Here is a 12979-nt window from a genome sequence, read left to right on the forward strand (position 1 = left end):
CTTCTTCCCAATCAAATTCAGCATCCTGTTTGGTCAGGTTATATAGTGGGATGGCCATTTCCACAAACCTGGGGATCCAGAGTCTATAGAAGCCTGCGGTTCCTAAAAATTTCTGCATTTGTCGTGGGGTTTGCGGTGGGGGGATGAGGGCCACCGTTTGCTTTCGGGTCCCCGTCATCCATCCTTGGCCCCCTTCTAGGGTATAGCCTAGATAAGTTACTTTCTGTTTGCAGATCTGCGCCTTCTTGGCAGAGGCGCGGTATCCCATAGCTCCCAGCTGCTCTAGTAGGGCCCCAGTACATCGTTTGCAGCTTTCCTCAGTTCTGGCTGTCAAGAGTAAATCCACGTACTGCAGGAGGACAAGGTCGGGGTGTTGCCTCTGAAAGTCAGCCAGGTCCTGGTGTAGAGCCTCGTCGAAGAGAGTTGGAGAATTCTTGAAACTCTGTGGCAGCCTGGTCCAAGTTAGTTGTCCGGATCGTCCGGAGTCTGGGTCTTTCCATTCAAAGGCGAAAAGGGGCTGACTCTGGGGGCTGAGCCTCAAGCAGAAAAAGGCATCCTTTAAATCTAGCACAGTATACCAGGAATGGGAGGGAGGCAGGGTGCTCAGAAGGTTGTATGGGTTAGGCACCGTAGGATGAATGTCCTCAGTCCTTTGGTTAACCTTCCTTAAATCTTGCACAGGGCGATGGTCCCCAGTTCCCGGCTTCTGGATGGGAAGGAGGGGTATATTCCAAGGGGAACGACAAAGTTTTAATATGCCCAAATCTAGCAGTCGCTGTATGTGGGGTTGGATGCCCTATAGGTCTCCCTGGATAGCGGATACTGTTTAACAGATATGGGGGTAGCAGATGTCTTTAAGTCGATGATGATGGGTGGCTGGTTCACGGCTAGCCCCATTCCCTCAGTCTCTACCCAGGCCTTGGGGTATTCTTTGAGCCAGGCTTGGATGCTTTCCGGGGGGGGGTTGTGAGGATGTTCCAGCAACTTGTATTCATCCTCTAACTTTAGGGTGAGGACATGGAGGGGGCTCCCATTTGGGCCAGTGACTGTGGCCCCCTGTTTATTGAATTGAATTTGGGCTCCCACTTTAGTCAGCAGGTCTCTCCCCAGGAGAGGGTAAGGGCAATTTTGGACATGTAAGAAGGAATGGTTCACTTTACCTGTGGCCAGATGCACTTCTTGCTCGTTAGTCCATGGGTAGCTCCCACCCCCCCATAGTACCGCCTTGCACCCATGAAGTCTTGTTATTCAGAGGACCAAGCGCTTTGGTTAACAATGAGTGTTGAGTTCCCGTGTCGACCAGGAAGGTTACAGGTTGCCCCCAGATCTTGAGGGTTATCCTGGGCTGGGGGAGCTCAAGGCCCTGACTTCCTAATCCTCAAGGGAAAGGACCTGGGGGGTGCCTCCTGCATTCTCCTTGCTTCCTCGATCAGTCCTTGGCCCAGTGCCCCTTCTCTTTGCAGTAGGAGCATTGCTCGCGGCCAAGCCGTGGGTACCTGATGTCTCCCTGGTTTCTCATCTGTCTCCCTGGCTCTGATCTAGGCTGAACTACGATGGCCAAGATTTTGCTTAACTCCCTAGTGCATTTCTTATTATGTTTGCCTTTTCTTTCCTCTTGTTTCTTTATTAACCTCTCCTCTTTCTCTTCCTGCAACTTTCTTAGTCTTTCTTCCTTCTCTTCTAGGATTTCTCTCTTATTATAAATCCTTTCTACCTCTTTCATGAGATCCTGAAGGGTATAGCCTTGTAATTCATCTAACTGCTGCAACTTAGTCCGGATGTCTGAGGCTGACTGCCCTATAAAGGCCATGATAATTTCTCCTTGGCGTTCCAGACTCGCCAGGTCAAAGGGAGTATATCTATGATATGCTTCCATTAACATTCTCTAAAAGCGCCGCCAGGGTTTCCTCCCCTCCCTGAGTGACTACTCTTACCTTGGCCAAATTAGTGGGGTGCCTCCCAGTGCCCCTGAGACCCGCAAGGAGAATCTGGCGATAGAGACAGAGTTGTTCCCTACCAGCCTGGGTGGTGTGGTCCCAGTTAGGGCTCTCCAACGGGAAGGCTGTGTTGATCTCATTGGGGAGTTGGGTGGGGGCCCCATTGTGGCCTGGTACATTCTTCCGCACCTCCAGAAAGACCTTTTGTTTTTTCTCCGTAGTTAAGAGTGTCTGGAGAAGTTGTTGACAATCATCCCAAGTGGCCTGATTAGTCATTAGAATGGACTCAATGAGCCCGGTCAGTACCTGGGGATCTTGGGAAAAGGAGGGGTTATGGGTTTTCCAATTGTAGAGGTCAGCTGCAGAGAATGGCCAGTACTGATGTTGGCCCCCCTACAACCATGGTCCATCTTTTCCCTCCTGACGCTGGTCTCTCTCTGCGGAGATGTAAGCGAGCCTGAATAGGAGTGGAGCGCGGGTCAGATTCGTCCTGGGTCGAGGAATCAGGGGAAGGCAATGAGGGAGGACTGGGTCCTCCTGCCCTGACTGGACCCAGGAGAGGGGTATATGGACGGGGAGGTTCAAAGGAAGGTAGGTCGAGATTGGGGTCAGGGGGAAGGACAGGGGGATTAGGCTTCTCCCTCTTGGAGTCGGAATCGACCAGAGGATAAAGCGATGAGGACAGAGGGGGGGCAGTTGATGTGGAGGTTGAGGGACAAGAGGGGTAGTGGAGGGGAGAGGGACAAGAGGGGTAGATAGCGGTAAAGGGGAGCTGGAAGTGCTGGAAGTGCTGGGTAGGGGGTCGGGTTTTTGGGGGTGAACAAATGGGCAGGCTCACGGAGGTAGATTGCGGGTCAGGTCTTCTCAGGTGACAATGTAGGGGACCTGGTCGGGGTGTCCATGGGGTCCTGCATCAAAAACTTTGTCTTTTACCTGCAAGATAACATTCAGGTTAAATGTGCCGTCCTGGCACCAATCAAGGTTGAAAGTTGGCCACTTGGAACTGCAGAGAGTCTGCCATTTCTTCTTTTTAACATCCATGGATAGGTTGTTCCCTCGAACTAAGATGTCATTCCAATGGTCTAGAGTCAAATTTAAGGGGGTGGTTAGAGATTGTCCCATACCAAAAAAAAAATTTCCAAAAACAACAAAGGACAAACAATAACAATAGAGACAACAAACAAACAGAAGGCCAGATGCCACATGGCACAGAACCGATGGAAAATCGGATTTACAGATGGAGGGATGGGCAATCTTAGCTTGTCCTCCAATAGGGTGGCCTGTTCACCCCCAGATACAAAGCAGGCCCCAAAGAATCAGGACCCTGGACACCCTGGGACGTCTCCCAGGGTGGCGGCTCCAAATGAGTACGGAATTCGTCAATTCCCTCACTGGACACCCCTCAGATTCAGAAGAGTGCACACCAGACCACAACAGTGAGGCAGAAGAACAGACAGACAGACAATGGGTACCCAATTATTTTACCTCCCGATGTCTAGGTTATTGAGAGGGGTCACCAGATCTTGGTGGGACCTTCAAATGAAAGACTTGAAGTAATCAGGCTGAATACCCTGTGACGTCCTGAGCTCAACAACCAGACAGTTGGATGCAAACTGCAAGAGGTTTATTGTTTACACAGGTATCTGCGGGCACTCCAGCAGCCTTAGCTAGCTGAGCACACCAGGCTTTAGGACAGTTTTCTTTTTATATACATAATTTTGGCAAGCAAAGCAATAGGGGTATTGTAAGAAGCAGAGCCACTGCAGGTGCAGATATGGGCAAGCAATAGGGGTATTGTAAAAAATGCAGGCAGGCATAACTTAGCCTTCCTGGAGAAACCACAAGGTCAAAATTAAGCTTATCTTAACAGCCTGCTGGTTCCCTGTGTCAGCACTCTGGACCAGATGTTCTTTTCAATCTGACCTTGTTCCCTGCCTAGGAGACCTTGGGGAATTTTCCATTGAGGCAACCTTCTGAGTCTCAAGGGGGGTGTATTGAGGTCTTTCACAACCTTGAAAAACATTTAAAAATGCCCAAGAGGAACAGTTAGTAAATTACTGTCCATGTTTAGCCTTAAACTGTACTCTTAGCGATTGGCTACAAATGTGCCGTGCCACATTACAAGGAGTGGGTAGGGCTATAGCTCCTGAGTGTAGCTCAGAACTTCTCAAATGGAGAGATGATGAGGGGGCACACAGGACTTTATACCACTCAACCAGTTATTATCACTCAACTAGTTGCTTTAAGAAGTTCTGTTACTCCTTATGTCAGGAGATTGGACAGGACTGGGACATTTTTAGCTGGGGTCATTGTGACTAAGCCTCCACCCATACAGCCTATTTGAATCACATGGAAATCAGAGCAACCTGTGTGGGTAGACCAATGGCTGCTATCTAAAAATAAAACTGGAGGCTGCTCATCAGCTGGTGCAAGATTGAACCTTCCAGTTCTCCTTGTAATACACTGATTTTTGTTATAAAGAAAAAAATCAGCAAAATGGTGCCTGTTACAGGATTTGAGAGAGGTCAACAAAATTATGATGGTCAAGGGTACTGCAAAACCAGGTTTGCCCATTCCTGTAGGAATTCCAAAAGATTGGTTTTTATTGGTCATTGATCTAAAAGACTGTTGTTTTCACTTACTAAAACCTGGTGTTCATCCTCAAAAAATTACTTTAAGGCTAGACAGATTAACAACATTTCCCTGTCCTTTTTGTTCTTTCCCTTCACTCATGCTTCCACTGGGATCTTTTGGCAGATTGGACCCCTTCTTTGGGTACATGACCATGCCTCTCCTTCTAAGGCAGTTAGAATATACCCACAAGCAGTTATACAATTTATTCTTAGGGAATGTAAGATAAGTTTGCAAATCTTTGGCAAAGGACCTGAAGTTATTTTTACCCCTTACAACTCTTTTCAAATTGCCTGGCTACAACAGAATATTGATGGTGAAGGCCATGAGGGTCTTTTTTTAACTTTATGTTTTAACTCAAGGATTGGCTGGAGCTGTTCTGTCACAAGAGATTACAATTAAGGAAATTTCATTTCAACAAACTAATCATGACCTAGGGAAAAAGGATGTATGTATTTCTGTATGTATGGTGTGGCCATACTGGTATGTATGAAATGTGATTGCAAATGTGTGAATGTTGACAAAAGCAATTGCTAGAATTGCCTTGGATATGATTAAAAGGATACTTAAATTGCTTCAGATATAGTTAAATAGCTACCTAAATTGCTTTGGATATAGCCAAAAGAGCATACAGCCAGTCAATGTCTTAACAGGAAAGGTTGGCAATTTGTATCCTCAGAGCCAGTCAGTGAAAAAAACAGCAGAAGCCTACAGCATTGACTTAACAGCAAAGAGAATCTGTATGGTTGATTCTATAGAATTTAGCAGAGGAGAGTACCTAAATTTTTATGGTTAGTAAAAGAAATCTAGGAGTTGTCTTGAGGAGTTTTTCGGGTCACTTATGTAAACTATCATATCATCTGCAAATAGTGAAAGCTTGACTTCTTCTTTTCCTATTTGTATCCCCTTTATCTCCTTTTGTTGTCTTATTGCTGTAGCTAGGACTTCAAGTAAAATATTGAAGAGATATGGAGAGAGTAGACAGCCTTGTCTTGTTCCTGATTTTAGAGGAATTGCTTTGAGTTTCTCTCCATTTAGTTTGATGTTAGCTGTTGGTTTACTGTATATTGCTTTTATTATATTCAGGTATGTTCCTGTTATCCCTGATCTCTCTAGGACCTTTATCATGAAGGGGTGCTGGATTTTTTCAAAGGCTTTTACAGCATCTAGTGAGATGATCATGTGGTTTTTCTTTCGCAGTTTGTTTATATAGTGGATTACATTGATAGATTTTCTAATGTTGAACCATTCCTGCATTCCTGGGATGAAGCCTACTTGATCATGGTGGATGATTTTTCTGATGTGTTCTTGAATCCGGTTTGCTAGTATTTTATTGAGTATTTTTGCATCGATGTTCATGAGGGAAATTGGTCTATAGTTTTCTTTCTTAGTTGTGTCTTTGTGTGGCTTGGGTATCAAGGTAATTGTAGCCTCATAAAAAGAGTTTGGCAGTGAGCCTCCTGCTTCTATTGTGTGGAATACTTTGAGGAGTATTGGAGTTAACTCTTCTTTGAATTTCTGGTAGAATTCTGCACTGAAGCCATCTGGGCCTGGGCTTTTTTGTTTGGGAGACTTTTGATGACTGCTTCTGCAAGATCCTCTGAACAGATGGGGAACACAGTGAGGGGTGGGGGAGGGGGACCTGGGAAATAGAGAGGGGAGAAGTGGAAGAGAGAGTAGGACATGGAGGAACAGGAAGGTCGACTGGGGGGGTAGGATAGGGGGAAGAGGGAATCATAGGTTAGAAGACACCATTGTGACCTCTAGTGATCTAAACGGATGACACCAATGGGCAAGCTAACCACCTCGAATGCCTATTCATGATAGTGAACTTGATGTCTATAACTATCCTGGAGCCTTTATCCAGTGACTGATGGAAGCAGAGGCAAACACCCACAGTTAAATACTGAACAGAACCCAAGGAACCCAACGACAGAGAGAGAGGAGCGAAGAGCAAATTGGCAAAGAATGGGCTGGCAAAACCAGCAGAGACAGCTGATCTGAACAGGGGAGTGCTCTTGGACCCCAGAAGGACAGCTGGGAGGCCAGCATGGGACTGATTCAGACCCCCTGAATGTGAGAGTCAATGTGGAGGCCTGGGCTACCTATGGGGTCCTGAGCAGTGGATCAGTGTTTTTCCCTTGAGTACTAACAGACATCGTGTGTCCATAACACAAAGAGGGTTGCTCTCTCTGCCTGGACTCTTAGGGAAGTGCCTGGACACTACCCTGAATGAAATGATAGATTCTAGATATCCCCTATGCGGAAGGAATTGGCAATAGGGTGGGAGGATGGGGGGGATGGAGGGGGTGTGCGGGAGGAGGGGAGGGAGAGGGAACTGGGATTGACATGTAAAACAAGCTATTTAAAATAAAAAAAAACATAAAAAGAAATCTAAAGAATAGAAGTTAATACATGATTTTTAAAAAGATTTTGAGAAGAAGCCTCAGAAAAACTGCTTCCCTGTTAGACCTCACCTACAAGGGAGTCAGTGTAGATAAAAATTAGGCCATGTCAGCTAAAATACAAATGAGGCCTTGTCAGCTAGCAGGAGCTTTACAAATTGGATTAGAAATAGTATTTACAAACTTAAAGTAATTTTCAAAAGTTATTTGTGACATATGTTATAGCTTAAAGAAATTAAGCCTTAAAAATTGGAAAGGATAGTTTGCAGTCTTTGAGTGAAATTGTTGGGAAATATTCAATAGTTACGTCCTTTTTCAGGGCATCTACCGGTGATTTAAAACCTTTAAATGAGATTCTAAAAGAAAATACTGATCCCAATTCACCTAGACATTTAACCAAGGAGGGTAGACAAGTTCTTCTACTGTCAGCATTAACAGATGTTATATTAACAGTACAAAACCATGGGAAGCTTATACTGCCTCCACAGCCAAAGTGTTAAATCCTTATTTTCAAGCAGCAGTGTGTATAATACAGAAATGCTATATGGAATCTAGGAGACATTTTGACAGAGAACAAAGTATGATACATGTTCCTTGTACCAAGCAACAAATTGATTGTTTCAGAACAGTGATTCATGGGAAAATGCTTTTGCTCAATTTTCAGGGAGAATTGATAATCAGTTTCCAGCTTATAGACTGTTACAACTTGCACTAATACATCCTTCTCAAAATTGTAAAGAGAAGTCCTGTAAAAACATGCTATGTTAGTTTTTATTGGTGGTTCCTCTAATGGAAGAGCAGCTTGTGTTATAGATGGTAAAAACCACATTCAGTAAATAACCCGATTTCAGTTCAGATATTCAAGTTACAAGCTGTAGCAATGATTTTGTAGTTTCTAGCAAATAATTCATTTACTGATAATAATTATGTTTTTAAAGCTCTTCAAGTAATAGAGACAGTTCAGTGCATAGGAACTGGCAATGATCAGGCTAGAATATTGTTTGAGCAAATTCAAAATGCAATTCACCTAAGAAAATTGCCGCATTTTGTGGGTGACATGAGAGCTCATTCAAACCTTCCCGACCCACTGGCTAAGGGGAATGTCAACAGATAGATTAACAAGATTGGTTGCTTTATCTCAGGTAGAAAGAGCTCTACAATCTTATAAGTTTCACCATCAAAATAGCAGAAGTCTAAGAAAGCAATTTGGTTTAACTGAAGAGACTACTCATCAAAACTGTCAAACAATGAAGTATGTCCACAGTATTTATCTGTAACTAATTTAAAAATGAACCCTTGAGGCCTGCTTCCTAATCATTTATGGCAAGTGGTTGTTAATCATATTACAGGATTTGGCAAGTTAGAATATGTGCATGTGGCAGTTGATAGGCATTCGGGTTTCTTGATGGTCACTGCACAAACTAAAAAAGCCACCAAAAATGTGGTAAGTCATTGTTTAAGAAGTGTTTTGCTGACATGGGAGTTCCAAAAATGATAAAAACAGACAAAGGCTCAGAATATAGCCCCTTGAAAACGTAACTTGAAAAGATAAAAAAGGAGGGAGTCATGCCCCCAGTCCCCACATGATGCATTAAATCATGTACTCTTCATTTTAAATTTTTAAAATGTGGATGCTGGTGAGCAATCTGCTGCAGACAAGTTCTGCCATGATAGAACTCAAGCGACTTTTGCTCAGGTCAAATGGGGACATCCATGCACTAGACAGTGGAGAAGACCCGATTCTACCCTAATTTGTGGTTGAGGGTGTGTTGGTGTGTTTGTGCTTTCTTGCAGGAAAAGAATAAAGCTCAATGGCTGCCAGAACATTTGGTGAGATGCATGGAGCAGAGAAAAACTGGACCTGAGACTGCAGAATTCTGCCCAAGTCAATTTGAGTGAGATCTCCTGAACCAGTGTTCCTGACCCTTGATGTCATTGAATCTATGGTCTGAGAAAGAAAGGAAACAGTCAGTACAAGAGATTTCCAGTTTCTCAACAGGCCTGGTGCATCAACTTCTCAGACCTGTGAGTTTTCATCGTAGAGCCTACAAAGAACCAGATGACAAGCAGTTTGCCCTTGACACACCTTGAAACACAGAATTCATTTTGCCAGTTTTTCCCATTGGGGAAGAAGGGACCCATTTAAAACAATTGAACACTAGTATGGACCATGATGAGTGGCAAATCCACTTTTTAGTATTTGAACAGGACATGGCCGCTTGAAAAGCTGTTGGAGTGGTGAAATGTCAGCCTTGGTGGTTGGTGTTCCTGGAATGGCGCCTATGCCAGTGTATTTCTCTGGAGAAATGTAACTTGCCCTAAGGTGACAAAAAAGAGACTTTGGTATCACTGCTGGGGTGAGTGTAATTATTGCTGTTGCTGCTACAGCAGCCATTGTATCTGGGACTGCCATCTCACAGTCTGTAACTACAGCCAGCACAGTGGATAAACCAGCTGGGAAAGTGATAGAGGCTCTCAGCACTCAGAGCTCCTTAAATAACTTAGTCCAGGTAGGAATTAAACCTGTTTGCCTACCCTGGTGCACATTTGTGTTACCCCTGCCAAAGTTAATACTTATCAATTAGCCAATCAAATTATTAGGATAAATCAGACCTGGGTTCCTTCGTCCTCTAGAGAGATCCTCCTTGGGGGATTATAGATGTCAGGCTGTTTAATCAGAGAATGGGCTGTGTCCCTATCTCTAGGCCTTGTAGCCATAGGACTTATTATCATATGCTTCATTTGGCTAAGGAGCCTCCACACTAGACAAGACCAGGCTCGATTTGTCACTTGGTGACCACAGAGAATCCTTAAACAGAAAAACTAGGCAGCCAATGATAGGTGAGACTAAGGGGATGCCAGCCAACCTAAAACAGGAGAGCCATACAACCTGGGTGATTTCTCCATTGATGGGGTAATGTTGGAATTAATGTCTTAGTCACCTAAGATTGGCACTAATTTATGTATAAAAAGGGGGAAGATGTTGGGTACCAGCCCCCGCGGTGTCTCTGTGACCCAGTTTTCCAGTCCAAGTATATCCTGTTTTCTAGTCCTGGCTTAATGCCCTGGCCTTGCCCCACTGACATCAACATCTAGTTGTGAAAACATGATCTCTTCCATCTGTGCTTTCTCTACTGTGTTGTAAGTCTGTATATAAGGCTAATCCCTCTCTACAGAGAAGAAGAGACCACCTAGCACAAATGACCCAATGTCTTGTCTTCCAGTTAAATCCCAGGCTTTTGCTCAATATATGAGACTTGCTCATGGCACTTTTTTAACCAGTCATGTTTGGTTCTACCCTAGCTCTCTGGGCTTTACAGGCATTGGTTGGTCACTCCCACAAGTTCTGGGCCACCATTGTTCCAACTCATCTTGAAAGCAGGACAGACTGTAGGTCAAAGGTTTTAGGGCTGGGTTGATGTCCCAGTTTTACCACTGGAAACTCTGCATGGTTACAGATGGTGGCCAGTTCAAGCTTTGCATCCTCAATTGCTATGAGTTCCCACTACGGTCACCCTCAGAATGAACAGAGTAATCCCTATTTAAGTAGAAGAGCTACTATTCTCATCCTTTAACAATATTACTCTCCATGAAATTTCATGAATTTTTCTGCTATTGTAGTCACTTTCTATAGTCATAATTTTGTTGATTTTGAGAGCCAGCTATATGAATTTTATCCCATGAGAATTCACAGGCATTCATCCAAATAACTTCAGTTAATGGAACTGTTACAAGGAACAGAATTCTGCTTTAGTTGTGATATCTGTGTCTTGTTTCTTTTTAGTGATGTTAATGAACACAGAATAATCTGTTTAAAACACACTGTCTGGCAGTCATGATTTTAATGTCGTAAAAATCTTAATTTAGTTTCTGTAAAAGCAGTTTAAATTTTAGCAGTGTAAGTTCTTACAGAAAGTTGCAGTTAGAAATAAAACCTTAGTACTTATTATGTACTTTCCTCTCCCATGTATGTTAGCCTATTTTATTTGTATGACTGTGTAATGGGTACCAAGTATGTGCTTCCTTTTGTAGAAAAGAAAGTTATGGTTCAGATGAGATATATTTCTGTGAATTATTCTAGAATAGGGAAACTGGAGAAGTGTGTGTTTTTGTGTGTGTGGGGACATTCTCTCCATCCCCAGCACTCAGAATCCACTACAGCTGTGGTCTAAAATCCCAGCCACTGCTCAAGTTGGCAGCAGAATAGTTCTTGCCTGTGCTGCCATAGTTTTCAAATATAAAGAAAGCAAGTGTTCTAGCTCCTTTCCTGATGCTGTTATAAAATACACTGACCCTTGAGGAAGAGTGTATCTCTTAGGTTCCACTTCTGCTTCCATGTCATCCAATAATTGAGAACAGATAGGCCAGGAACTCAAGACCAGAAATATAGAGGAGCATGGCTTCCTGGCCCTCACTCTGCCTTGATGACCTAGCTTTCTTACACAGCCCAGGACTAACTCTTCAGTGATGTGAGACCATAGTGTGCTAGATTCTCCTCAGATCATTGGTCAGTGAAGACAATCTCTCACAGACATGGTCACAGACTATCTTGATTTTAACAATCACTCAGTTGAGATGCACATTTAGGCTGTGTCAAGTTGACAGCGAAAGTTAACAAGGATAGCAAGAGTTATGGAGACATGAAGACTTGTACCAAGATTTTGAGAAAATCCAGGTTGTTCAGGTAATATGTAGTAGGTTTCCACACTGGCAGCTCTAGAGTAGACTGTGCATCATGGTGAGGTCAAAGTTTCCATGATTATGTTAGGAGATGCCAGGAATATGGGATATGTGTAAGGAAAGCAGAAGTCAATAAGCAGAGAAAGCCTGGGAGAAGCCAGATGGACTGCAGAAGGCAAGGCTCAAGAGGGTCTGTCTACGTATTTTGGTATTCTTTTCATGGAAGCATAGTCTCCAGTTGGTGGACCTGGAGCTACATTATTTGGTGGTTTTCCATTGGCATTGGGTCTTGCGTTGGACAAGCTTTTCCTTCCTATTATCAAAATTTTCCTTTATTCTGTGATGTTGTGTGGTATAAAGGTGCAATATTCATTTTGATTTTGCAAAGGATCAAGGCCTTGACACTCAGAAAATATTTGGAACTTTGGACTTTTGCACACTGTGGGAATTGTTAATCATATGGGGTCACTCCAAGTTGGACTAAATGCAGTTTACATTATGAGCTATCCATGCACCTTTTGTATGGAATGTTCTCATTTATTTGTGAAATGCCTTCCACAGTAAGTGCTTGCTCCCTAATGGGTGGTGCCATATTTGTAAAGCTGTTGATTCTTTAAAAGGTGAAACATACTCTATACAGTAGATCACTAGAGCCACCTCTTTGACAATTATTCCCAATCCTTAGTTTCAGAACTTCACAGATTACAGGTTTACCGTAATGTGAACTTTTGCCACCTCACAGTCTGGCCATCTTCCACTGATTTACACTACACCATGCCTTCCTCATTCAGATTAATTTAAACTCCCTAAAATCATGTACCCAAATCATCCTTTGTCAAATGGATGTTTGTTATATGACTTAACTAATACAGTATCAGAAAACAGAAAAACTTCCATAGTAAATTTCCTCATCCCCTCCTTTCCTTGCCACCAATGAGAAAGAATTCTACTGTACAAATACTGTTCAAAATAAATTATCATCAGGGCTTGGTTCTAAGTCTTAAACAGTCTTAAAACCAAATATTGACATATTGCATACAATTTTTCATTTATAGCAGTGCTTTTGAAACAAAATTCCTGTGTATATATTTATACAAAATTGTAAATGATGATGTAGAAACATGTTCCAATGCAGTGGTTTAACTAAAGCAGTACCTGTTTACATAAAGAAGGTATGACTGAACCATCAGTGACCCTCATCAAGTACTGTATGACTGCATTAGCAACTAGAAAGGTAATTGCAGAATTCAAGTGGACTCAACAACTTTGAATGCATAACTTAATTATATTTATTCAATAACTTTAGACACTCAAAATTATGCCTTC

This window comes from Mesocricetus auratus, unplaced genomic scaffold, assembly GCF_017639785.1.
Source record: "Mesocricetus auratus isolate SY011 unplaced genomic scaffold, BCM_Maur_2.0 Super-Scaffold_100013, whole genome shotgun sequence".
Lineage (NCBI taxonomy): Eukaryota > Metazoa > Chordata > Mammalia > Rodentia > Cricetidae > Mesocricetus > Mesocricetus auratus.